At 40.1% G+C, this 27,237-nt stretch overlaps 1 long non-coding RNA gene across 6 annotated transcripts in view; it reads right to left on the bottom strand.

The window, feature by feature from the left end:
• Positions 1 to 27,237, bottom strand: part of LOC119563866 — a 121,661-nt gene that overhangs the window by 14,364 nt on the left and 80,060 nt on the right. The window contains exon 3 of one of the 6 annotated variants that reach the window (XR_006286236.1): positions 947 to 1,066. The exons of 4 other annotated variants lie outside the window; for them this stretch is intronic. This is a non-coding gene — a long non-coding RNA (uncharacterized LOC119563866). Of the gene's footprint in view, positions 1 to 946; positions 1,067 to 9,024; positions 9,202 to 27,237 lie in introns of all 6 variants that reach the window. One more of the 6 variants, XR_006286239.1, reaches the window with a different exon arrangement.

Here is a 27,237-nt window from a genome sequence, read left to right as displayed (position 1 = left end):
ATTTAAAAATGACCAGAGGTGCTTTAATTACCTCAGTCCCTCAGGCAAAAGTGTGTTACTGTCTCTACCTTTTTTAAAAAAGGCCACCTCTTTTATTTTGTATTTGAGTTGTGCTTTTATAGTGCTTTTGTGGTTACTGGTCTGCTGGCATTCCCAATATAAGCCACTATTGTTCTTGAGGTGGGTTTGTAACTTAACTATTTTAATTTCCACTGTAGGATATTGATACACAAAACCCAAGGCAAACACATTTTAAAATTAGTCTCTTATAATCAGACTAAATGTCAAATATAAACAATTATACTATGTAAGGCATTTTACATGATATGTATGATACAGATATGTATATAATGTATCTAATATCCATTGCATTGTATAATTGACGCCCGTGGAGCTGGTCAGGCAGTGTCACTCTCCCAAAAATAACACGTGGTTTGCTTTCCACTCCCTCAGCCTCTTTCAAACCTCCTGCAACCCATGTGGGGCGGGGGGGGAAGGAAGCCCATTCTACAGTGCTTTTCATCAGTCTATCTCAGCGAAACAATTACTGACCTCACTCTAGTTAGCTCTGTCTACATGCGCACACATGTTTCTTAGAGCAAAATTTTGGCCACCACGAATGGCAGGGTAACCAAAGTAATGAACACTTTATTTCAAATACAGGGCTGCCTTCAATGCTCCAAAACTCACTTATCCAAAGCCTGGTTGTGTCCTCAGCTAAAGACAAAGGATGTTCCATACAAGGAATGGTCTCAGGAAAGCCTGCTGTGTGTTTCTGCCGATATCTGGCATGGAGGAGATTGGGGGTTGGGGGACAGAGAAGGGAGCGTTTGAGCGGAAGTGCTTTAACCTCAAGGCTTTTGCAAAGGATCGTGGATATAAATAAGGCTGTTTAGATAAACTGCTCCCCTCCCTGACTCTTGGTCTCCCTTTCACAGGCTCCTACCCCTGGACTCCTTTTCTTCAGCTCTGGAACCGACCACCACCCCCGCTGCTGCCCAGGCAGCAGGTCGCAGGCCACGGCTGGGCTGGCTGCCCTCATTATCTGAAGGCTTGGGGGTGTTGCCTGTAGATAATCAGGATTCATCAGCATGTATCACAACATATTCATGACAAGGGGCATGTTTTACTCTAGGCTGAACAAAACAGACAGTGAAATTCTTTATAACATGAGCATTTTCTTGATAAAACCTGTAATACTTTTCAATGGCTTCTGGGCACTTTTCCCATTTATTTATAATGTTGTTTCTGCAGATGCTGAGGCCCGATGTTCAATAAAACAGGACTCAGGATGATGGTGAAAAGCAGCAGCTTGCAACTTCATTATAAATATAAAAATACCCAGGTGACTAGTCCCTACAGCTACCAGTCCAACCATCACAGCTCAAGGGACAGAGCCAGTGCCGTAGTACAGAAAAATGGAGGTTGTTGGCTCCAAATGATGATTCCCAGGTTTCCTTTCCTGTGGTCAGGGCCTTTCTGATATCTCCGCAAGGGGCCTGACTTGTAGCTGCAGTTGGAGCTATCTAATGGGACCTTATGTCCCAAGCCTGTGGCCTGCTTTGGGGAGGAGAGAAGGAGAAACCTGCCTTGTGGCACAGGATGACCAAGTTAAGCAGTTCATGATTGCCAGCTGCAAGTGTCCAAAAATCATGAGATTGGTTTAAAAATCATAAGGTTTCTTTTAAAAAAAAAATCTTACATTTTGGGTGCTTTTTGATTTTCCTTTGTGTCTTTCTGAGCATCGGGGTCAAGCTTTTCTCCACAGCCATGAGGTTTTAAGAAAAGCACCAAACGTGACATGCAAAAGTTGACCAGACTGGTAATGGCTGAGGTTGTGTTTTTCCCCCTCTCTGACCCTGAGTGCTTGAGGGGAAGATAGAGTTGGTGTCTCTGTAATTGCCATTGAGCCAGTGTGTAAAATTGTCCTTGTTCAGCTATTGGTTTCAGATACTGTAGTTATACCAATGGGGCAAATCCACCCCCTTGTACCGCTACTGTTCTGCTGTGTGAAGGGGAAGAGTTTGATTTGAGGGTGTGTGTGCACCCCCTGTATGCACCCCCTTGGTGTGGGGGCTCCTTCTGCTTTATGGGGGGCAGAGTTGAGGGAACATTGGGGCAGGATAAGAGGATCTGGTGCTGCACAAATCCTTCGGTCCTGCATTCCATTGAGCTGCCTTCTGAGCTGGAGCATACTGGGGCTTCTCTGTAGCACAGCTCAGCCATCCTACAAGCTGTTAGGATAGGATACTCTTAAGGCACCTGTAAAGACCTTCAGTGCTGAGCCTGCCTCTCCGCTTGCTCTCTGGATCCCTGCATTTCTTCTGATTATCTCATTCTACACATCCAAATAAATCCATTTAAAGTAGATCAGTCAATTACACTGTGGTCAATTACTGCTTCTCCACAAACCTGACATTAAACTTTATAACTTGCACAATTACCAACGCTGCACTTGAAACAAATTTTTTTCTTTTTTTTTCTTTTTTTTTAATGGAAAGCTAAACCCAATCCACTTTCCAGCAGCTGCCTTTTATTTTACCCATCTGACAACAGGTCCTAATAATTTAACCTGAATAAGGTCACTTATGGCAATCTATAGACCCTGTTATTCTTCTTTATGCATCCCCACTCTGCTCCCAAGGGATGTAACATTTAAATTAACCACTCCCATACAATGCTTCCTATGTTGTACCTGTGATAACTGAACTGGGTCCTTAACTTGACCCTGATACGAGCTAACGGGGGAAACTTTTCTTCCAGGCAGTCTGATTTCTGGAGTGTAATTCTCCCCCTCCCCCTCCCAGCAGTGACTCATGGGAGGAAGGGTGGAGATTTTCTTTTTGCTCCATTTATGCGCAAGCCTCTGACATGAATGCTGCTGTGAAGTGTTTGTAGGCTGCTGTAGGGCAGTTGTAGTTCTCATTTAGATAATTTTTCAAAAGACTAAAATCTTCTTATGTATTTGTTTGTATTTATTCTAGAAATGCAAGGACAAAGATATGGCAACTAACACAGAGCACACAGAGAAAGTCAACTTGCTTAAGCGATGCCAGTGTTGCAATTTCTCTCCAGCCTGTGGTTGGGGACCTTTTAGATTAAATTCATTAGTTCATGGTAGTTTTAAGATGTAACATAAGCCTCTAAAGGGATCTTAAGCTTTTCTTTTTTATTAAAATGAAATCTTCCCTTGGCATTTCTCTAGGCATTTTTCCAGTCACAAATAAAAGGGACACTGCTGAAAGATAGTCTGCTGTTCACTTAAATGCCAGCAATCCAATTAAAGGAATATTTAACCTTTTGCAAATAAAGCTATGGCTAGCACTGCCTGTTGGCTACAGGGGGAAAATTTTTAAGCTTCTTACCCAAGACAGATGTGTGTATTCACAATATAGTTTACAGTGTTATGAGCCCAGAATCTATTAAAATTACTCTGTCTCAGAAGGTCAAATGGGAGCAGGTTCAATGAATGTGCTCGTAAGAAAGCTCTCATCAGATGTCCTTCTCTAAAGCTCCCTATGTCAGCTTTCTGTGCTAAACAGAGATGGCCTCAAGCCACAAGTTCCATCCCAAACTTCAAACACTTCAGAAGTGGGTGGAGTTGAGATTTATAAAAACAAAGATCATTCCCACCCTGTAGAGTTAGATTTGGGTTTTGGTTTTCCAAAGTTCAGAGGCAATTTGGTTCAGGCCCATCTGTCATACTAAATAATTCCTAACCTGGGCATCAAGTTGTCTTGCCCTCTTGCAAAATCTAAGCAGTTTAAAGCAGCCCTGTTATAATTTTGCCTTGCTCCCTTGGTGTTCCTGATAATGTATCGTGGAGCAACACCGTGGGATATGGCTGTGTGTCAAATTATGAACTCTCTCTTGACCTGTTTTAGGCACTGTCAGTGCACAAGCCTGGATGTGCCCAAAGGCAGCCTATTGTACTGCATTCCAGTCAGTTGCCTTGCTGAGAAAGTCCTTCAGCAAAAACCTAACACCAAGTGCCATCACAGAGCAATCTAAGGCCACATTCAACTACCAGCCCACTCCTATGGAGCAATGTTTTTTTTCTACACAGGGTCCTTGGGGCAGGGGAAGGGGCAAGTATGACTGGGGGATCTGTAGCATGTTACAGCAAAGGTTGTTACAAGGAGGAGGGAGAGAAATTGTTCTCCTTAACCTCTGAGAGTAGGACAAGAAGCAAGGGGCTTAAATTGCAGCAAGGGTGGGTTAGGTTTGACATTAGGAAAAACTTCCTAACTGTCAGGGTGGTTACGCACTGGAATAAATTGCCTATGGAGGTTGTGGGATCTCCCTCACTGGATATTTTTAAGAGCAGGTTGGACAAACACCTGTCAGGGATAGGCCTACATATTATGTAGACCATCTTGAGTGCAGGGGACTGGACTAGGTGACCTCTCAGTTCTACGATTCTGTGTCTCAGAGATGGCAGCTGTATTTCAGACCAAGGTTCTGCTCTGTGCGGAGTTAGAGAGCGGGCTTGGCTGACCATTGCCATGCGTAAGGAGGACTTGCAGGACACAGAGGGCAGGATGGACTCTGCCAAGCCTGAACAACTGATGAACCTCGGACACGCTTGACAAGGTGAGCTCCGACCAGGGGAGGGTACATCTCAGGACTTTGTTTCCAAACATCTGTAACTCTCGCGGGTTTCAAGAGTGAAGTCACCGTGTTAAAAAATTCCTTTGCTGAGAAATGTGCTCCTTGGCTTCTTGCCATGTTGTCCCTGACAGGGTTACACTAGAAGCCCACAGCCCAGGTGGAACTCTGAGGAGACATGTGTAAGTAACTAAGGAGGGTCTTTGGATTTGGGGCTCTAGGGTGGCTGGACTGAGACAAAATGTCTGAGTCTGAGAGTGTGCCCTATAGACCCAGAGCTAGAAACAGTGATGAGACTCTGTTCCAGACCCAGGTGGCTTGGAAGCATGTGGGTCCCAGCAAAGGGGTTTCCTGAGGACCATACAGGGGGTCCTGAGCCAGGTTGTAACACAGAGCAGCTTTCATATTTTTGACCTCACTCCTGTTTTTGTTTGCACACTTAATTTGGTCCAAATCTGTTGCATGTTGCAGCTGGAAAATTGGGGTATTTGTAATGAAGAAGAGCTAGGCCTTTTTCAAGTTACTGTGGATATGTGTACTCAGTTCAGCGTTCAAGGCTACACCAAAGATCAGGCTGGATTCGCTTAGATTGTAAGTTCTATGGGATAAGGAGCTTCTTTTTTTGTTCTGTGTTTGTGCGGAGCCTAGTACAATGGGGTCCTAGGGCTCCCAGGTAATACAGATAATAAGAATGATCAGTGGAACAAACTGAGGGTAACACTGCAAACTCGGTTCAGATCTCCTTCCTGTTGAGACTGATTTTATCATCTTGTCTAGTGCACTGAGAGTAAAGTTTGCATGTAGCAAATGGGCCTGTGGGTGTTAGGTGCTGAACTCCATGGACTTTCAGTGGAAGATACTGACCTCCTTTGGAAAGCGCTTTGAGATCTATGGATGACAGAGGTGGGGAGGCGGGCCATAACTCTGCACTTGCCAAGGCCTAAAAGAGGAGCATTATATATGACAAAGCACTACAATGAAGAACATGTGCAAAAATTACTTCTGCAGACCTTAAAATGTTGAGGGATTCATTCCTTCACTTCAGATAACTCTTTCTGTAATCTCAGGTTCCGGATTCTCCCTCTGCCACCAATGTCAATAACTGTCAGTAATAAAAATGAAGGGACATAAAAGTTGTGTGGCGCTTTGGGACTAAACTGAGTGTCAACCGTGGAAAGGAGGAGGTTTTGGTTTTGCAAATTGAAAATGAGCATTCTCCAGGTTCGCTTTCTCTGAACCACAAGAGTGCAAGAGGTTTCAGATAAGAACGTTTCAGTGTTGGTGCGCCTTTTGTGAGAAGGCAGCCCAAGGCCTAATTTAAAATGAAGAGGGTATTTATATGTAATTTACTGAGATGAATCTGTTACTGTGAAGCCAAGAGGATGCTAAAGGCTTCCTTATGTGGGTAGATCACTTGGCCGAACCTGTCTCACAAGGATACGGAATATAGATATGACCAAATTGGCTGGGTTTGTTTGTCATGTAGTAAGGTTATTATTTTGCTTTATACAAGACCATTGGCTGAGAAAGGAGAGGGAGAGACTACTGGCAGTCATAAATCTACCTTTTGTAAAGGAAAATGAGCTCTGTTCCAGACTTGAATGCCAAAAGTTGCAGAAGGCCTCTTTGATTGTGTATAGTTATTTCCACAGCACCATTTCTACACATACCCAATATATCAATCAGGCTGCAAAGGTTCCATAGTGTTAAGATAGCAGATCATAATAGCTATAGCAATTTGCCATAGGATGGGCTACTGAGTGTCTCTAATTGATGGGGATACTTATGGCCCATTGTCTGCACTTCTGCTATGTTTGTGGTTTGCCAGCTGGCTTATTCTTTTATGTTTGTGTTTCTCATGCTGGTGACTTGGCCTGTATTTTTTGTGCTGGTTGTAGTGCAGATGTATTTTTTTCCCCCTGAAAGATCTGGAAAAAACCAAAAGCTGCACTTTTTTTTTTTTTTTTTTAAAGTTTAAAGCAATTCTGCTTTTTGAAACTGCATAATTGAAGAGCTCTGAAATAATTGGCTTATTATAGTGCACCCGTAAAAATGAATTTGCATCTCATTTATGAACTATTAGGTTCCCTATCATATGGGACTGATTGTTCTTAATGTGACTTGCATGTAATTTAGCATTCTTTGTTAAAACACTTTGTAGCTAAATACTGAGATGGATTCAATACCAAATCAGAGGGCTGAACGCTGAATTTTGGAGCATTTGAGATCCAGATTGTGCAGCTTGAACCCATAGCGTTTTATTTCCCTTGACCTCCTAGTTTATGCTCCACTGAAGAAACCTGAGGACACCCCACTTTTCTTGGACTTTACTTCCTGCAACCTTTAGACCTCAGATCGTGAGTAGCATGCCATTCTTCTGACTGGCTGGGACTTCCTTAAAGCTGCTTCTCTTGATTAATCTGTTATTGACTGCATGCAAGCAGTGGTTAAACTCAATACCAGTGCATTCTTGCCTGCGCTAACATGTCTGGCATACAAAGGGTAATCTTCCCAGCTGGTGTTAATAATGAACTTACACCATTAGAGAATTTGGCCCAGAATCTTTATACTTCAATATGTGCAAAGGGTTCCGATAGAACATTTTTAAAGCCATCGGGTTTCAAAACCTACACATATCATAATGTCCAAAATGCAAGTGCCCTATAAAATGAGGGAAAGATTGTTCAAACATAAAGAACCCAGCATAAAGAAGTCAGTGATTACTATCTCTTTAATATGCTTCTGTCAGCACGTCCTGTTATGTGAGTAACTGTAAGCATGGGTGATCATAAGCACTAGTCTTTAATATCTGTGCCACCATTATGACTTGAAGGAGGGACTGAGATGACCAGAATAAAAATGCAGCAAACTCAGGGCCACCTTTTGGAACTGAGGAAAATTCTTACTGACTGCTTTACAAAGAAAATGGTTCAAAGGAAGGGGAAAAGTCAGCCTCTCATGTGAAATACGGCAATGATGTCCATTTCTTGAAGATATAGTGAGCTGTAAATTTAGAATCATTTATCTATAGTACCTAGCAAATCACTGAAGAAATGATTACGGTACGTTTAAATGTTCTTGTTTGTGTTCTCCAGTGGGTGTAAAAAATACTGCCATTGTCTGAAAAAGATCTTTAGGTTTTAGAATTGAGACCAATATTAATTCATCTTCGGAAACGGTCAATTAAAAATATTAATGATAGTTATTTAGCAGGAGCAGATATGACCAAAAGATCATGTGCTGGGAGACCAGTGACTTTCAGAAATACTTTGGATCTCTCTCTGTATGTGTTTTTGGCAGTAAGGGATCATAGAAGAGAGGTCTTTAATCAGTCTCTGCTGGAATATTTGGTTTAATCCAGTGCATAACGCTAATGTTTTCATTTATTATGTGAACGGTAAGGCGGCTGGCTAAGTGGCATACTGCATGATGTTAGAGCAGGGAGTACTGGACTGGAAATTTATAAAAGGATCTTGTGCTCCTTCAGGAAAAAGAATATCTACAACTCCATTCATTTCAGAAAAATAACAGAAAACGTGAAGCATGGTTACATCAGAATGGCAGTGGGGACGTTTTGCATTGCTATCAATGCTCTTCTTGACTATAAGTGCTTTCAGACTTTCAGTTCAGCAATGTAATAAATACAGCTGGAACACGTTATTCCAAATAAGCAGGGAAGCAGAATTTATCCCTTTAGCTCTGGAACAGTAATTTGTAATATAGATTAAATTTGGCTTCAGAACTGTGGAGGGACTGCACCTTTAAGAGCTACCACATCGTTTAAGGAAATTATTCACCTTATACATTAGAACAGATTAGAAATGTGTCAGTATCAATCCTGGGCATTTCCCTGATGTCATGTGTTGTTAGGGAAACAATTACTTCACATCTGAGTAAAAACCTTACTTTGAGGATCAAGCTAATGCAGCATATGGTGCACTGTAGAAATAGGGGCTGTATATCTTGAGATTGCAGGCAATTGCCCATTACAGTAGTTGTTAACATATTTCTTCCACTTCGGCTGTTCTACTGTATGGCAGACTTTGTTGTTGGTGTGCTTAGAAGAGGTTTTACACCTTAGAACCCGTGGAAGATGTAATAATGATTCGTAGTTCAAGGGTTAAGCACAATTGATCTGTTAGTTTTCAGAGGCCTAGTGCTCTGTTGCCCTGGCCTTTGAAGGATAAATGTCTTATTCAGACAAATCCAGATTGCTTTTCAAATAGATTCAGTTGCTGCACACCGTTGTCAGGCAATACCACTGTGGAACAGAGACTGTTGGCACAAAGCAGCAAGGAATAAGTTTTTAGTTTTGTTGAGAACTTTAAAAAAACAAACAAAACAACAACAACAAAACCCAACCTTTAGTTTTAGTTTTGAGAGTAATTTTCAAAAGTGACTAGTTATTGTGTATACCTCTATTTTTGGATTCCCAACTTCAGATACCTTCAAAATGCCGGATTTTCACACAGTGGGTGTTCAGCATTTTCTACGGATCTAGCTTTTGTGAGGTGTTTTAAATGGGACTTGCAGAATTGCTTGTCACTTTAGAAAAGTTGGCAAAACTTCCATTGACTTCAGTGAGAGTATCGCCTGAACAGATAAAAACCGACTCAAGGCTTCAGGATCATCTCTCCCTTTATTTTGTTTTTATATTTTAGAATAAAGGATCAAACTCTTCCATTAGAGAGAGAAATGGTAAAACAATGTTTTCTTCTGTTGATAAAAACTCAATAATAATAATGTTCATACCATATTTACATACATACCTATGTATAGTTATTTAGAGATGCTAAGTTAGAAGAAGACACAACACAGTCACTTCCCAAAAGATCTTACAATCTGTGGACCAAATCCTGAAATCTTCACTCCATTATTACTTACGCAAAACTCTCTCTTAAAAGTCAGTGGGTCAAATCCTGAAGTCCTGACTGTGAAAGTCAAGGAGCAAAGCCTTAGCTGGTGTGGAGTGATGACAATTTACCTCAGCTGATGATCTGGCCCTCTAACAATGGGTATCTTTAAAAAGGCCAATTCTGAGGGAAAGAGCAATACAAGGATTTTACCTGTAATCACTATTTCGCAATGAGTTTGGAGTAATTGAATGTACTGGTGCAAACAGGAACATGAGTTATACTGAAGGAGAAGGTTCTGTAATTGGTTTGTAATGGAAATGGTGTGTGCGATGAGGGGTTCAACGTAGTGGCAGCTGTAGTCACTGATCCTATTGATAGCAAGCAGATGGTGAAGGTAGGGTGACACTGGAATAAAGCTGAGGACTTGGTTTACCAAACACTAACCATCGTCATCAAAAGAACAGTTACGCAATTCTTGCACTTCTCCTCAGACAGCTTTCTGGGCCCCACTTACGGGTGGCTTAAGATTTGCACATTCACTGGACCACGCAACATGCTGCACTGACCAGCATTGCCACTTGTCACCGCGCAGGGCCAGGGTACATTATAGCAAGGCTCCTAAGGACACTGGCAGGGAGATTTGTTCTCAGGCACTGGCTCCCTGGAATGATTGAACTGGGCCAGTCCATCGGTACAGCCCTCTTGTTCACCCACTACGTTGCTGATCGAGCTTTAGTGTTCCTGTGTATTCCCAACACATGACAGCTGCAATAGCTAATACCAGCCATGATGTAGGGAGGAATCACCTGCCTCGACAGAGCAAGTTGTAAATGCCTGGATTATTTATTTATACTCAAGTATGGTTCAGAGGTCCCAGTCAAGATCAGAGCTCCTTGTAGTAGCTCCCGCACAAATACATACCAGTGCACCATTCCCTGCCCTATTGCTTGAAATAGACAAGATGGAGAGAGAGAGCAGGAGAAATATTTATTCCTGTTTTACAGCTGGGGAGGTGAGGCGCAGAGAGATCAAGTGACGTTCCCAAGGTCACACAGGAAGTCAATGGCAATGTTGAAATCTGAGCCCCAGTCTGATGACCGAAAGAGCAGTGTTCCTCTCCTTTGTCAGTATTTTGGGTTATTTGATAGGTTTTTCTAAAGCATGCTAAAACATAATTAAAAAGACATGAATACTCTTATATAAATCCGAACGGTTAGAAGGCAGAGAGACGGGAGGGAGTAATTCATATACCTGTTACCATGCTCGTTATTTTGTTGCACTTGTGTTTTTCATTGCCACAGATAACCTCAGAGAAACCAGGCTGATTATCTGCACAGGAGGTCATTTTTGCATGCTAAAGGGAAACACTGGTACATCTTACTAATTTGATTTTAATATCTGTGCCACACTATTGTTTGACCTAGAAATTAGATTGCTTTTTACTAATATAATTGGCTAATTAAAATGTCTTGTTCTCTAGGAGATGGGGAAGATACCCAGAGTCCTTATGTGACTAGGGACATAATAAAGTAAACATGCATACGTTCTTAATTCATGCAAGCCTATTTAGAACACAAGGAAAGAAATATGCTCAAAATGATTTTCTTAATATTTCAGAGAAATTAAGGCCCGATTCTGCATGGAGGTGAGTGTAGAGGAGGAGAAGGGGTCCTTTGTCAACACACAGTTATTTGACCATTGCAGATGCCCTGTATTTGCAATATCCCTTTACTGATACATATCTTAAGTGAAGTTAATTCTGAGATGCAAAGAAATGGGGTTGATTGAAGATGCCCAAGAACTTTCCACCCCAGCAGCGTTAGTATCCTTAGTTTTGCCACTTGGCAACAAAACTTTGAGGCTCCCTTGGTCTATGGGGTGGCATCTCTTTATCACCAAATCTGAGTGCATGTGCGGAAATTAGTCATGGTACAGCCATTACTTCCATCTTTCCCTATGCAGGGAAGTGGTGCATGGTCAAAGACATGTGGGGAATGGATGGAATCCTGGCTCTGCTCTTCCCCAACCTACTAGCCATCACAGATGAGCAGAGCAGAATGGGAAGCAGAATGGGCCAATAAGCAGATTAATTCCCTTCAGTGCCATTTGTGAGAGCCATACTTCCCTCCCTTCCCTTGTGAGAGCCATTGTTGCTCCTAGGATGCTACATCCATGCATTACCCCTCATTTGGGCTACAGATAAAGTCGCAAACTAGCCCAAAGTGTGCAAAGTATATTAGAATCATATGCTAATTGTATTTAATTTGTATGTGCAAATGATTTTAACTAAATGTAGACTTCCCTATCTTCAATTAAAAATGCTGGATGTACTCCAAAGTTACAAATTCCTTCACTGAGCCAGTAGGGAAAAATAATGAATTATAGCTAATATAGCCATGAAGCCAATATTTGCATAAGTAATATGAAGCTAATGTGTGGATAAAATTTTAAAATGAAATATTATTAAAACAAAATGGTTAATGAATTTGGACACATTATTGAGCAGGTATATTCGGCAGCTGGCTGGAACAGATAATTCCATTAAAGGTCAAGTTGAATCAAAATCTATATTGAACATTACATAACACATCTGAGATATTTTATCAACTTAAATGGGCTCACCTTCTCATTTTGTTGTGCTTTAACATTGTTAGCCTTCATAGGCATTGCCAATAAATGCTATCTCAGTGTCGGGGGGGAACGTGTAATAAAATCCCTGCGTCTGATTTTCTACTCTCTCACTATTGTAACTGCATTGACTTCAACAAAGACACTCTAGTTCTCATGAGTGTAGGAGCAGCATCATGCCCTATAAATTGTGTTACCAATTATGATTGATAACTAGATCCATGTTGGTGTTATCATGTAGACAATCATTGGCTCCCTTGTTCTCTGCCAGATATGCGTCTACAGAATAGGTAGTAAAAGGTCCATTTCTCATTTGATTTGTTTAAAATATTTAAAATATTTTTAAGTGGTTTGACCAGGTTTTTCTTGGCATAAGATTTCAGGGTCCCAGTCCTGCTTGTATTGAAGTAAAAGGCAAAATTCCTCTTGACCTTAATAGTGCAGAATCTACTGCTACTACTGATCTAAATTCAGAAAAGAAATACAATGTTAAATTTTCTTCTGTATTTCATTGCGTAGTTGAAGAAGAGGCTAAATCTCACTCACCATCCCGACCAGACTTGTATTCCAGGAGTGCTGGTAGCTTTGAGAGAGGAGTTTTGTATCCATGAAAGTCATACTGTAAGAGTTGCACCTCCTTTTTTCTGGAGATGCTTCACAAATCAGTTGGTTGCGTTTTTCAAATTACATGCATTTGAAAAACCCTGTGAGACTGAGTGTGTCCATGATTTCCAGATCAACTTGCTAGGTGGGAAAATTGACCAGAATAGCTCCCTCTGCGGACACTCTGTTCTGGAATACATGTGACTACATTCCAGAATAATTACTCTATTCACACAACAGAGTAAACATTCCAGAATCAAATCACTTTTATTTCAGAATAGGTGTCCATATGGGAAAACTATTCCAGAATAGCTAAATTATAGTGGAATAGGTCTGCCAGTCAATTTCCCCAGTGTACACAAGGCCCTGAAAGGATTGTGGGGGCAATATTTATGTTGTTTATTCCTTCCCCACTGGGACACATGAAACTGCATTCAACTAATGTGTTGTCAGAGCTCTGGTACAAGGAAGATCACCCTGCACAGTAGGCTTGTCTTCTTGTTGACAAATACAGAGTAATTCTTCTGGTTGGTTTGCTGAAGTCTCATAAGTATATGTGTCAGGCATACCCCTCGTACACACTGGGACATGCACATCCGATTTATAGCCAATAGTTTCAGTGCAGTAGTCTTCAGTTGCATTTATGCTGTTGACCACTACAAAGGTGGGGTTCTGGAGCTGCTTTTTGCTGAAATACTGTGTACATAAAACTGTTCAGAAAGCAACATCTGGGTGTTTTATCAGGACATCCTTTCACTCCATTTAGATTGTTACTACCTACCTTTTCTCTCACAAAGACTCCATTGAAACAAGATAGGACTCACTGAATGCCTGGGCTAACAGAGGAAGAAGTGAATCACTGTCAGGTGTTTTGAGGGTATCACTGTCATGACTGAGGAAGAAATTCATTTTGATCGTTCGTGAGGAGAGGAGTTCTACTCTTCACCTGTCTCTGTGCTGAAGCAAAAACACTTTGAGCTCTTAAAAAGGTGAAAACTGCCAGGGCCAGATTCTCAGCTGGTCTAAATCTGTCTTGTAACATTGAAATCAATAGAGCTACATCAGCTTTCACCATCTGAGGATCTGGCCATATCTATGCTCTTTCAGCAAATGCTGGGATTTTCAAAGGAGCCTAAGGGAGTTAAATACCTAAATCCCGCTGAAATTCACACACCTTTGACATAAGTGTCAAGGACATAATTTGGTACCCATTGAATTTAATAGGGGTGTGTGTGTGTGTGTGTGTGTGTGTGTGTGTATTAAATTCAATGGGTGCCAAATATATATTAAATACACATTGAATATTTCTCTCTCTCTCTCTCTCTCTATATATATATATACACACACACACATACATATATATATATGTATGTGTGTGTGTATATATATATATAGAGAGAGAGAGAGAGAGAGAAATATTCGATATATTTTCCTTTCGTTTTTACATTCTATACAGCTGGTTTCTGGTAGAAAAAAGAAGAAATTTCCCCCACCCCCACGTGTTTCATTTTAATTATTTGTTGTACAATTTCTTCCCCAGGATGGAGGTAACTCCTGTTTCCATACTAAGAATAAAGAATGGCTGTGAGGCTAAGATCAAGACAGCTGTGGTTGATATGATAAATCAAAATGGTTGGCTAGTCATTTATAATCAGACTCCAGCATGCAGGTGGCCCTCTGAAATCTTTATTGGAATACTCAGTGTTCATAGAGGAGAAAGATATGCAAGAACTTATGTATAAATTACACATACAATATCCATTATTTGTGCATGAATATACAGCACTTCCACTCAGCTGCAGAACTGTCAGTTCCAGTACTAGTCAGTCATCTCCTTTTCTTGGACTATAATATAATTCTGTCTCCCTTAACTTTGAGTTTAACATAAAAAAATATAATGCTATTATATAGAGCAATGTTACACCTTATGTGGCTCTGGTCACTCCCATCTCAAAAAGGATATCACAGAATTAAAGGGCATTGACTACAATGCTAGAAGGTCAAACTCTTAACCTCTGCCTATGCTATGACTCATTCTGCTGGATTCCACTTACTCTAAGAATTAGCAGGTGAGTGTTTGAAGCAAACATGCAAAAATTGCTTAAAATGGCAAAGTGCCACAAAGGATGCATTCCATGTAAAGGAATTCCTGCCAATAAATAAGGAGCACGTAGGGCTAAATTAGTCCAAGCAAAACACAGGAGGCTCTCCTGTTAACTTCACTGAGAGTTGCTCAGACTTACCTAAATTAGAGCTGAATTACGTCCCCAGAGTATGTTTAAGTTCTAAACTGCTGAAAGAACATCTGAAAAAAAAAATACACCCATGTTTTTTAGACCTCTGTAATTCAGCAACAGCTGAGTGGATGTAAACTATATTTTTGATAAATAGATGAGCACAAATTGTATCTCCGTATTGATAACTTGGATGTCAAGTTTCAACCTGATCTGATTTGGAGCTGCAGACTTATTAAACCCTGAAAAGCGGGCTTTATAATGGAAATAGTAACTCACCGAACCTTAATTACAGCTGCAGCACTGGCATATCTTTTAACACACTCTAAGCATATAAGATGCTAGAAGAATTCAGTATGAGAGAGCTTGAGCTGGTGGGCCTATTCATTGTGAATAATATCAACAGTGAATTTAGACCTTCTTTATGTTAATATTGCTTGACCAAGCCTTAACAAGGGCCCAATCCTACCCTCATTGAATTCCGTCTGAGTTTCACATTTGATTTCAATGGGGCAGCATGCAAGCCCCATAAGAATAAAACAGAAACCATTATTAATTTTTGTCATGCTGAATATTTTGGAGAGAGTTTCAACAGGACAATGCAAACATTTTCTGGTGTTTTATCTTGGCAGCATGGGAGAATTTGAAGAGATTATCTGCTTTTTGTTTTGTCTTTGTTTTTTAAAGCTTCATTGGAAACTACTGCATTCTAGGTATGAGATTTATTACTTTGCATTCCGTACTGGCTTGCAAACTGTACCTGGAATGTATCATGAAAAGCTTAATAGAATTATAATGATTTACTTTTCAGTAGGATTAACATTTGGTGGCTGCAATGAAAATCATCTATAAGCAAAATATTTTCTTATTGTGTTTTCCTTCAAAGGAATACAGTGTTAAAAATTGATCAAAATCCAGTGTCTCACAGAAAGTCTGTGTACTACTCCATGCCTTCTATAGATCATTTAATTTTTCTCTTTTTAAAAAATACATAGTTATTTATTACATTTCCATTGTCTCTCTCTTGGAATGATTTCAGATTTCCATTTAGTAACTGTACTGATTGAAAAATAGGTACCTCCTAATTTCAAGCCAGTTAAATATTTTCTTGTCTAGAAGTTGATACTTTTAATATCCATGCCATTAATACAATTGTGTGAGCCATAAATTACTTTGGACCAGCCTCTGAGGTCCCATTGTAATCAACAGGGACAGTCCTGCTAGGACTACACCTGGGAAGGACTCCTGATGGCATGACAGGCTAATGCCCCAAATGCCAATTATGGCCTGATGTCAGGCTGATTCATTGCTCTCGGGGATCTTAGAGGGACCCTGACTGGCCAAATGTGCGCTGGATTGATTCCCTCCACTTAATGGTAAGTCATAAGCAAAGACTGAGTCTTTTCAGTCTCTTCTTCTTCTCAATACACCCCCTCCCATGGCCCTGCAATGGCAGAGTTCTTGGTTTAGGTACAGTAATGTGCTGTTTGTTTACAGGATTTGTTCTTTATTAACTGATAGGATTGTTTTCTCTTCTGCTTCAAAAAGCTTGAAATATGGATGGGTAAGTTGTTTCCTGTATTCTGTTCACTGTAGTTAAATACTCTCTTTTGTTATAACCTGACATCTCTCTCATAATCACACATTTCATACAATGTTTCATAAAGATTCTACTGAGTGAATTAAACTAGTGAGACCATCCAACTGTTGACAATGGTGCACTGTGGGTTAAATTTGGATTTTGAAGACACTGGATGATACACTGCATGATCAATTTTTGCCTATAATAACAATAATTTTTATGATTGGAATGTATTGCTAACTTGAATCATCATAGTTTGCTTCTTTAGGCCCTGATTCAGCAATGCACTTAAGCACACAGTTAGGTCCCATTGAAGTCATTGGAATTCAAATAGGTTCTTAAAAATCAGCAAGTGCTTGATTGCTCTGCTTTGAATCAGAGTATTAATGTATGTTGTGGAATGTCGCTTTCTTTGTAGCTTACATTAATTTTAACTTGCATTTACATACAACACAGAGCACTGAGGACAGCAGGAGTTAACCTGTAGCAAACACAGTTCCTTTGTTGGGATGATGGTGGATGCTCAAAGGACATTTGCAGTCGTTCAACTGGCAAACTGGTTGGCAATTGGTAATGCAAGTTTGAGCTACAGTGTGGAGGTGCATCATCATTAAAATGCTCAGGTAAATGTGCTTCCTGTTGCATGGGAAATTTTTAAAAATACTTGTCCATCTGTCCATCTACCCTTACCCCAATTTAAATCTAAATAAATTTGAGGTGTAGAAATCAGGGCTAGCTCTGAAAACAGAAACCTTAGAAGAGTCTTCAGAACCAAAACTCACTCTGTCAAAGCCCCATCTGATTGAAACTAGACTGAAGGGTTTCAAGATTTAGCTTGAATGGCTCAGTGAACCCTGAACCAATATCAGCTTCATTTACACAAACCATTTGGGGCTTTACTTCAATCTACTCCTCGTGTGCCATGCAGTCATTCACTGTGTAACTCATGGAAATAACTGACAAGTTAATGGGGGCTGCATGGATTTTTAATTTATCCTGTAATTTTTTACATATTTTATGTACAGGAGGGGTTTTCCAACTTTCATAGCATGGGCCACCTCTTTAATGGAGAGTGTCAATTGGAAGGGAGAATCTATAAGATAATCTCATAGATCTGCTTCTCCCTACTTCAGTCTTATTGATGAGGCTTGGGTGCTTTTGAAAACATTACCCCAAGTTGTTTTTGTAAATACAACTTAGGCTATGCTATTTTTCATGTCAATGGGGCTTATGTTCCTAAGGGCCAGATTTTTAAAGGTTGTTAGGTGCCTAGGATTTTTATATCACTCAGGTACCTAACATGGATGTCGAGGGGAGTTAGGTGTCTACACTCTTTTGAGAATAGGACTAGGTGTCTGTGTCTTCAGAAGCGTAAATATCTGTAATAAACTGTCCCCAACTGCCTGTCACTTTTGAAAATTTTATCCTTAAAGTATTGTAAACAGTCTTTTAATGTAATTTAGCAGATAGAAAGAAGGAAAACACTATGTGATCAGTCAGCTCTCCATCAATCACCAGCAAATATTTCCAAGATCATAACTAGTCTGTGGACCACAGTTTGAGAACCCCCGACGAACAGTGTTTCAGTGTGTATTATGATTTCACTTTGCGCTGAAATCAGAATAGAATACAATTTGCTAACTGGGTTAAGAGACAGCCTGCTGTCACTTCAATGCCTGTAGTGAAATGCAATTTTGTAATTTCTTATAGCAGACCGATTGGTGAATGGCAACAGACGCCCCCGCATGGTTACATCTTTGTATAATGGCGAATCACAGAGTGATGCACTATATCACAATTTGAGCTCTCCAAGTGAAGATCTGTTAAGAACATTCCTCTGGCTGCCCTTAGGTATTTATTCTTTATTATTATTATTAGCAGTATTATGATAGCGTCCATAACTTCAGCAAGGATTGAGTTAATTCAGAGTATTTATTAAGGAAGACTTCCTTATCAGCTCAATTCAGCAAAGTGTAACCCTTGCCTGCTTGGTGCTCTGTCCCTCTTTTGTGGCATCTAGAGACTGATGTGGCTGCTACAGCCTCAGCTAAGAGCCACGTGGCTTTTAGCACATGCATTAGAGGCACATACACTAAGCTTCAGAGGTCCTAAGTTCAGTCCGTTTGACTGGGGTCCATTGGTGTCACAAAAGCGCTTTAAGACATATGATCCAAAGCTCAGTGAGGTAAATGGAAAGACTCCCATTGATTTCGGTAGGCTCTGGATCAGACCTGTATGTAAGCACCTCTCTACTCAGCAAGACACTTAAGCACATGTTTAAGTCCCATTGACTGTAATGCAATGCTTAAATGCTTTCCTGAAATGGGTCCTATAACAGTTGAAGCTAGCGTGGCTTTTTAAACTACAGTACTTAGTCATAATTTTATGATGTCCATTCATCTATGTTAGTAGTAAATTTGCAATACTTGAAGAATGTGAAGTATCCTTAAGTATGTATTTAGTCCTGAAGGTATATGTATGTGAACAATTTATTTACAGGCAATATTAAAAAGAAAAGATTTTTAAAACTAAAAACCACCACAGGCCATGACGGCAAATCTCAGCGGTACCATTCTTGAGAATTGTGTGGTTTTAAGAAGTTTTATTACATTAACCCAGGGAAAAAAAAAACCAAATTTGATAAACTACAGATAAGAAGCACAATACTGAGGTTAAGAGATCTATAAGCAGTCATTCAATTTACACATTGTATGTGTAATGTATTTTCTTTTGTAATCAGATTAGTCCTGTCAAATCATTTGCCAAAAAACAATGACATTCATTGTTCAGTATTCAGAGTAGTGACATTGCACTAAAATTCTGCCATTTAGCTAGCAGTTCTGGAGTATTTCTTTGCTATCTACAAATACCGCAAATGAACACCCATCAATAATTAATTTCATGTCAATACCAAATCTGCTTTTCTCCGTCAGTGCTGGGAACTCACTATTTGGAATTTACTCATGCTTTTTGGAGGATTTTAACAAAGAAAAAAAAACCTGAATATGGCATTTTGGAAACTGACCACATTCAAGAACTACTTTTTTCATGCAAACTTTTATTTTAAACACACACACACACACACACACACCCTGAATATACTTGTCTCATACTAAATCAAAATATTATACAGCAAAATTCTCCTGTCATACTTGCAGGGCTGTGATCAACTTAGATATTCTATTTCTCTGCATGTACAGCATTTGCACTGGTGCCAACGGACAATATAAGTAGGAAGAACAGTTTTGAGAATATAGCCTGAAATTGATAAAGTGGGGGTGCACTTGCTTATGGCTGTCTTGCATGCATCCAGCATCAGCTGAGAACATGCAAGTCAGGTATTCGTATGCATACATACCTTTGCACAACCCTGACTTTTGTACACACATTTAGTGCTGGGCATATGCACTTTGAAAATTTGGGTATTCAAGTGCTGCCATGGAAGATGTGAAAGGAGAAATTTGCCTATAGAAACCATGTACTTTGTTCACAGCCTGGCAGCATTTAGACATTGTAAATTAGTTTGGGGAAAAAAAAAACCCAATATCTTTGTGTTGCCTCTGAGACTTGGCATTCCACTTGTGTGAGGAGAGTGTTTTAAACACTGATGCTTCTCCTTCAGATTGATTATCAGCATCTGCAAGAGTAGATATTTTAGGGTATACATACGTGACAAATTCAAGCAACTCTTACTATAGCGGCTACATGCTTTGCGAATCTGCTTTTTACTAGTTCTGGCTTTCTTCAGTATTGTTTTTCTCATAAACATTAACATTTAGGAAGGTGGCAACAGTATCTGGTGATATACCAAAGCAGTCACCCTTAAACATTTGATGGCCATGATGGTTAAATTTTAATTGTGAAGAGAGGCTGGTAAAACCTCTGGATGACAATATATTTAACGGTAGAGCAAAACTGATCTAGTGAAGTTTTTACTAATGTTGATTTGAAGGGTAATTTTCTTGTCAACTATATAATTAATGTACCATACAGTACAATAGCCTATTGTTATTCTAGTACTCTGAGATGCATTTCAAACTGAATAGCTGTTTAACAAAACACTTGGCAGATTTATTGCCCTTAGGTGATTCCGTCATTCAGCATTTTCACACATTTAGCCTGAAGGAGCAGAATCAGTTTTGGTATCTGTTCTGTGAAATGCAGAGCGATTTAAATTAAGAAAGAAAAAAAATCAGAACCCTTGTCTGTTAGCAGTGAAACATGAATTACCCTTGCAAGCTCCTTGGCTTTTCCTCCCTTAGTCAAGGCATTGTCTGCCACTTTTAATATACGATGAAGAGGCATTTTGTGGTCTTTTTAAGATATTGTCTTCAGCGTGATGCTTGTCTTTACTTTACTTAACAGAACACTGGGCGCATCAGAAACTACAGTTCAGAGATAACTGCTTATCTAATGGGAATTTTTAAACATGGAGACACCAGGTTGAATTTGCTGTTGCTGTGTGTATAAAAATTCAAGTAGATGTGGTGGAACAAAAAGGGAGTGACTCTTGGGAATTTAATAGCTCCCATGATGTAGAATCAAAACTTTCTTCCAAAAGAAATTATTTTATTGCTGTAAGGGAATGAGGGTTTCAAGGGTAGATTTTTTATGCTCAGATAAGTTTGTTAGTCTCTAAGGTGCCACAAGTCCTCCTGTTCTTTTTTTGAGAGAAGATGACATAGGACACATCTCTAAGGAAATACATCCTTAAACTGGCATGCTAGAGGATAAAGGAGAAGTGCAGTTTGTGTTTTAGATTAGCAAATCTACATGTGAAAATGTTGGGAAACATTTGGAAGTGATTTCCTTTGTGCAGGAGTGGAAATGGAACATTTTTTCATTCTTTTAAAAAAAAAAATTGGAATTCCCTCCCTTCCCAGCCTCAGGCCCTCTTTTTACCACTCAGTGAAAAAAAAATTAAGGGTTTTTCTCCTCTCTCTCTCTCTCTCACACACACATATACACACACACACACACACACACTAAAAGAGTTTCATTTTTCCTTTTAGCATTCTGTAACACTTCTAAAATGAAAAAAATTGGAAAAAAAAAGTCTTAAAATCCCCCAGACATCATTCATTCCACTGCATTCAGTGATTACAAGGGAAAAAACAAAAAACCAGCAGCAAACAAACAGGACCCCACACCCACAACCAAAAATTCAAAACATTTTGCAATTTTTGCTTTCTGTAAAAAAAGACTGGAAAATTTCAAACACAACTTTGTGCAAGTTACCAATTGTGAGTAAAAAGACCCATTTGTGTAGGGAAAAGGCTTCAGATATGAAAAAATTCAACCAGTTGTAAAGAACTCTTGCAAAAACTACAGCAAGTTGCACACACCAAGACTTTCAACACTCCCCCTGCTGTGTAGTTCTGTGAGGCCAGTTCATCCACCAAATAAATCCTTTCAGTAATCTATAGGCGAAATTTGTGAATGTAAGTCAGACCGGTGTCAGTCACCCCAGCTGGTGACAATCCATCTCCAGTTATCAGACTAGACAAGAGACACGTAAAGCACAAGAAGTGGGCTTGTATTCTAACCTATCACTGTTGCAAAATTACCTCAGCCTTTGAGACAACAGATATAGTAAACGTCCCATCATGTGGTAATGATTGTCTCTATTCATCACTTCTGTTGGTAGGCACTACGGTGTTAGGCTGGCAAGGTAGGCCAGGGGAACTCTGGAGAGATGTTCAACCCATTCCACAGACAGAAAGGGCATATGTGAGATACCCTGTTTCAGTGCGTTTGTTTAAATCTTTTCACCACTCTTTTTTTAATATACAACAGTGTGTATGAAGGACAGTTTAATGGCACAGCAAGCCAAGATATTTTCATCCCTTTTATGACGATAGATAATGGGTACTTTTCAAAATCGGTGAATGCACAAGCTGTTATCTTATCTTAATTGGTGTCAGAGCTTGGACCTTACCATGCTGGTACCTGTGTTAAAGCTCCCTTTGGAAATAATTGGGATTTCATTAAATAATTGTATACTTAATTCTCGACTGGAGTGTAAGTTTAGCAATTGTATTGTTCCGTTAAATTATTCAAATACTTCTAAGTGGTAGGAAGCTAAGAGAATAACCAGCAGTGCTTCTGAAACCTTCCCCTGAAACATCTGGTGCTGACCGCTGTCAGATACACAACGTTGGACTAGAAGGATCAAGGATCCAGTCTGGCAATTCCTATGTAAAATAGGCATTTCTAATCAGGGTGCACGGTACAAAGTGTGTGTGTATACACAAACACACACAAATTTTTATTAGTTGTATTCCAGCAGAGTGACTCCCATTTGTTACCCAGAGTTCTTTCAACCTAAAGCTCCTGGTAACTTTTACTCTATACGAGGTGGTGTCAGGAAATAAATCCGGGGAGACACAGCCGTCTGATCGATAGATAGCTGGCACAAATGGGACAACACAAGAGTGCTTTCACTTAAAGCTACACTTTAGTCTCAAGCACTTACACATATCCACAACAGGTTAATAAAACACCCCCAACCCTCAATAATTACTGAAGCTGAACGTGGCTCTAGAGTGGCACAGCGGCAGCCCGTCTGCCGGTGGGGAACACAAGATGCATCCAGAGGGAGAGTCCAGTCCCGAAGAGTCCCACTACCTCAAACTTTTCCCCCTTTGTTTATACAAAGTAATAGCATGACACGTCCCTCAAAGAAAACTTGTTAAGCAAGCAGTTTCAACGGTCAAGCAAGAGGTTTTCTTCTGATTATTGATTAACCAGGCGTGTTTTTTTCCCCAGGGTTTGCAGCCTTGAGACCCTGTCAGACACATTCCTGAGGGCACATCCTGCTCTTCTATGAAATGCATGTATCAGCAATTTCAACACAATTCTTATCAGGAAGGACATGGGGTCAAGCTGCCCTTTCTGTGGCACCCCAAACCCCCTCCCCTCCTGCCTTGGTCAAGCTGAGGCTGCTGCATGGCCATTTTACGGCCTGCTGACTTGGCTGCTTTTAGCAATAAGCCATAGTGGTGTCAGGTACTTTACTTGTTTGCTGACATCTCCCCATACACCTTGTGCTGGGTGTTGTACATATACATAGTAAGACAGTCCCTGCGCCACAGAGTTTACAGCCTGAGTAGACAAGGCAGACAAAGGGTGGGAGAGAGGCAGTATTTTACAGAAGATAAACTGAGGGTACAAAGAAGTTAAGTGACTTGTCCATGGTCACACAGAAAAATTTGACACAGCACAGAACTGAGCCCTACTTTTGAGTACTAACCTGGTGCTTAACCAGGAGTCCATCTCCTTCCCCTCCCCCCACCCCATGATTTATTTTTTATTTTTATTTTTTTTTTTTTACAATTAGCACTGAATGCCATAAATAATTAAAAATTACAACACAATACTAGCTCAGTGCCCTTCTTACCCGAACCTTAACATTTCAGTTTTTATCCCTACTCCCTCCAAATCATGGGTGTTGTCCATTACGGGACGGGATCATCAGAATTGCCTGACTGAATCAGACCCCGGGGTTCATCTAGTCCACCATCCTGTCTCTGACAGGGGCCAGTAACATTTGCTCCAGAACATTAGTGCAAGAGTCTCACAATAGGCAAGTGTGGGACAGTCTACCCCACACCTTAGGTCTCATCCTGTGCTGTAATAGTTAGAGATTGTCTTAAGACCCGAAGCACGAAGTTTAATATCGCTTCCAGTATTATCATAATTATGAAAAATCTGGATTCTCGGGTAGCCATAGAAGTGTCAATCCTTTTTAGGACATACCGATCTAGAGGAGACAATTAAGATATTGGAGCCTTCCTCCTATAAAGCTCTCTCTGTTCCTTTTACCAGAGGGAAATCTGAGCAGGAAAAAAAGTCTAGTGTAGACAAGATCTAAGAGGACTTTAGAGGGAACACAGGCCAGGTCTGCACTAGAAACTTTGGCCAACAGAATGTCACTTAGGGGTGAGCGAACTCTTATTTTGTTATCAGCAAAAGACCTAGTCTAGATACAATTATAGTGGCAAAAGACAATCTCTCTCTGGAATACTGTATTTCTTTTGGGGAACCAGTATAAGCTGTATTGGCAAAAGCACTCTTGCAATGTAAACTGCATGCACACTAGTATAGCTATACCAGCAAAACTTTTCTAGTGTAAACAAGGCCTTGGCCCCAGGGAGACTTTTATGGGAAATACAACATTAGAATAATGTCCCAGATACCCTGGACCCATGCGCTTTTTAGGCCAGTGATAACTTAGGCTATGTCTACACTATGCAGCCACTACAGCTGTGCCGCTAAAAGGTGCGCAGGGTCGCCAGTTTGTTGGCAGGAGAGAGCTCTCCCGCTGACAAAATAACTTCCACCCCCAATGAGCAGCGGCAGCTTTGTCAGCAGGAGAGCGCTCCTGCCGACAAAGCGCTGTTCAGACCTGTGCTTTTCGTTGGCATAGCTTTTGTCTTTCGAGGGTGGTGTTTTTTAAACACCTCTGAATGACAAAAATTTTGTCGTTCGCTTGCCAGTGTAGACAAAACCTAATTCTCAAGCAATGTTGGCTTTTCTGAACGCCCATCCCTAGAAGCTTAGTTGTAGCCACTCTGTCTCCACAACCTGACCTCCCCCATGTATTGTCCAGCATAAAACAGGAGGGAACTTTTGGCTGGAAGCCTTATCCTAGTAGTTAAAAACCTATATGGTAATTAACAGCAAAACAGGACTCCAGTCTCATGCTCCATTAAGTTTAACGTACAGTACTGCATACTACTCTAGTTGTCCTATCCTGCTGTGCATCTCTGTAGTCCAACAGGGAATCTATGATCGTGATCTCTCTGTATGGTTGCCTTTATAACACGCATATATATAAATCCTTCTGATAGATCTCAAAGCATTCACATAAATATTAACTGAATCATAGGAAGAATTTGAGCTAAATTTTCCAGATAGGTTGTTTCAGGCTTTTCAGATAGTCTAAGAAATGAAATGGTTATAAGAAAACGTATTTTTAAAAGGTTCTTTGTTGTATTAAAGTGCTTTCCTAGTTTCTATTCAGATGATAGCTGGGCAAAGTTTTTCATAAAACTTTTCAGTGAAAAATGCAGATTCAGCAACATCAAAACCTTTCACAACTTCATGTTAGTTTCACCATTTGTTTCAGTCAACTAAAAAACAAACCCACCAAAAAAAAAAAAATCAAAACATTTCTTTTTGACCTTTTTCAAATGAAGTATTTGGATTTTTCTGTTTAAAATGACTGGTATTTATAATCAAAGAAAAGGAAATTTTGAAACAATCGCAAACTTTTAAAAACAAAACATTTCAATTTTGTCAAAACAAAATGTTCCACTCAACCTAAAGCAATCTAAAATACAAACTCAGAATTGACAACAAACTGCAAAATCTATTATTCACAAAACTAGAGTAGTTTAGATAAGCTTATGTGAGTGCAGCTTGTTACACACAAAGAAGTTAGCTCTTCATCCTTCCAACTACACCTAACTCTTTGCAGTAATCTCCCTAGCTGCATGACCAGGTGCCAGTGGAATACTCTGCTGGAGAACTACTGTTACCCAGATGGACAGTCAGAGTTGCCAGTGAAGTACAATAAATCGTAAGTGACCTGTATTTTATATATTCTCAGAAAGCATCCATCTTTAATCAACTTTGTTTTGATGACAATGAGGTTTACCCAGGTATCTGTTATCTTGTTAATCCAAACTATCTGAGTATAATACTGATTTCACAACGAAAATATTATTATTAAGGTGCCACAGTCCGGTCTCTGGCAGAGCTGGGAATAAATGTAGGTTTTTGGATACACCTCTGATAACTTAATCACAAAACAGTCCTTCCCTTACCCTTCCTTTTCTCAGCACTCCCTTCAGCTAGTGGAGAGGGAGGGTAGATTTCCTGCCAATCTTGTCCCTTTAGGTGATTCTACTGTTTTTCAATAACTGGTTCTTAGACTGGACATACACTAATCTTATAAAGGAAGGGGTAGGACCCGGTCAGTTTCATATAATATAGCAGAGTTGTAGTACAACATATCGGGGGTAGCCATGTTAGTCTGTATCCACAAAAACAACGAGGAGTCCGGTGGCAATTTTCCCTCTCTTGGTATTGACACCTCCTCATAAATTATTGGGAGTGGACCACATCCATCCTGATTGAATTGGCCCTGTCAACACTAGTTCTCTACTTGTAAGGTAACTCCCTTCTCTTCATGTGTCAGTATATTTATGCCTGTATCTGTAATTTTCACTCCATGCATCAAAAGAAGTGGGTTTTTTACCCACGAAAGTTTATGCTCAAATAAATCTTTTAGTCTTTAAAGGTGCCACCGGACTCCTCATTGTTTTTTTTAGTACAACATATGTTGCAGGAATAATTCAAAATCGGCTCCTAGTGGTCAAGAGTCCTGCTCTTGAGGAACTACGTGGAGTTTGAGAGACAAAAATCATCTCAGTAGAACTTGACTGACTTAGTGGAGTTACACCAGGGATGTATCTGGCCCACAGCGGTGAATGTTGTGTGCAGTGTACGTATATCAAGAAAGCTCGTACACTTGGTGATCAAAGAGAGAGAGATTGAGGTCTCATTTCGGGACGAGTGAACTTACTTTGATAAAATTAACCGTCCAGACTCCTGGGCGCTTCATCCTAAAATCTGAGCCAAACATTGTTAGCTTCCCCTAACAAATACATTTTGCGTTCACTCTTCCATGATCTCACTTCATTCTCACATTCCAGCTGGG

Source organism: Chelonia mydas, chromosome 17 (assembly GCF_015237465.2).
Source record: "Chelonia mydas isolate rCheMyd1 chromosome 17, rCheMyd1.pri.v2, whole genome shotgun sequence".
Taxonomy (NCBI): Eukaryota; Metazoa; Chordata; order Testudines; family Cheloniidae; genus Chelonia; species Chelonia mydas.
The sequence above is the reverse complement of the archived record's forward strand: the minus strand, read 5'-3'. Positions and strand labels throughout refer to the sequence as shown.